The sequence below is a fragment of the Propithecus coquereli genome, unplaced genomic scaffold, assembly GCF_000956105.1.
Source record: "Propithecus coquereli isolate 6110/MARCELLA unplaced genomic scaffold, Pcoq_1.0 Scaffold508, whole genome shotgun sequence".
NCBI classification, from domain to species: Eukaryota; Metazoa; Chordata; class Mammalia; order Primates; family Indriidae; genus Propithecus; species Propithecus coquereli.
In genome coordinates, this window is record NW_012150930.1 from 1,235,279 (window position 1) to 1,236,770 (window position 1,492).

A 1,492-nucleotide genomic window follows, 5' to 3' on the forward strand; every position below is an offset into this window, starting at 1 on the left:
CAGATATAATAAACTAAACTTTTGATTCAAAATCAGACATTTCATATTTAATGACCTAACTATTATTATGATAATAATTTACATTCATGAAATTTAGCTTTTCACTTCTCAGTGAGACTTTTGTATAAGAACACTGTAGCAAATTTAAGTGGTAACTATATTTAAATGTTATCTCATGAAAAATTGGAGTGGAGGAAAAAAGTTAAGGAAAAAATACAAAACAGAGAAACAGAAAAATTCATAAATGTCAAAGAAATGTTGCAATTAAAAATTGCTGCTATTATTTTTAAATGTATCTTTAATTTGGGGATCTTCTTTTCAAATTCAAATTCAAGTGGAAGAATAAGAAGGGATAAAAATTTGCTCATGCACACAGAACTTTGTAGTTTTTTCTTGAGCAAGTAGACATTTTAAGCAATTTGTTCCCTTGAAAACTACTATTTAAAATTGTTCCTTGAGGTACCTCAAAATACTAAAAACAGAACTACCATATTATCTAGCAATTCCACTATAGGGTACATATACAAAAGAAAGGAAATCAATGTATCAAAGAGCTATCTGCACTCCGTGTTTATTATAGCACTACTCCTAGTAGCCAAAATATGGAATCAATCTAAGTGCTCATCAACAGATGGATGAATAAAGAGAATGTGATATATACACACTGAAACATTATTCAGCCACAAAAAAGAGTCAAATTCTGTCATTTGAAGCAACATGGATGGAACTGAAGGTCGTTATATTAAGTGAAATAAGCCTGGCACAGAAAGACACATATCACATATTCTCACTTATATGTGGGAGCTAAAAAAGTAGATCTCATGAAGATAAAGAGTAGGATGGTGGTTACCAGAGGCCAGGAAAGAGAGTAGGGAGGAGAGGATGAAGGGGGTAAAAAAGGATATAAATGTATCTATTACCACTTAACCGTACATTTAGAAATAGTAAAGATGGTAAATTACATATGTATAGCTTGCCTCGATTAAAAAATAAATAAATAAATAAACAAATAAACTGTACCTATTCTCTTCCCAGGGTTCCTCGTCCAAACTCTTGACACCAGAGGTTAAAGCATAGGAAATGAACAATACCCCAATGGTACAGGCCAGAGCAAATTCTAGGTAAAACTGTGAATTGGGAGATTATTGTCTTTGGAATTCATAACATTCCTTTTCTGTAGGAAGCTCTGTTGATAATCCTCCTCCCTGTGGGCTTTTATTGTCATTAATCTTCTTCCCTTTCTTTACTTCCCTCTTCCATCCGTCATCTAAACTAACTCTAACACTAAAGTATTGATGTCAGGTGGTTAATTTGTGTTTTACCTCGTCTTAGCGTCAACCCTTACATTTTCTTTGTGAAAAGACAAGGAATGGCCCCTATGTAACACGCGCACCGCCCCACGTTGAGGCCCATTTCCTGCTGTGCCCAGAGGCAGCCTCAGAAACCTCAGCCCTGCCAGGTAATCAGAGTTGGCACAAGCCCTGACCCTTAG

General features: G+C 35.0%; 1 protein-coding gene across 1 annotated transcript in view; it reads right to left on the minus strand.

The window, feature by feature from the left end:
- LOC105820129 (EF-hand calcium-binding domain-containing protein 1-like) overlaps positions 1-1,492 on the minus strand; it is a 20,701-nt gene that overhangs the window by 9,163 nt on the left and 10,046 nt on the right. The window lies entirely within an intron of this gene.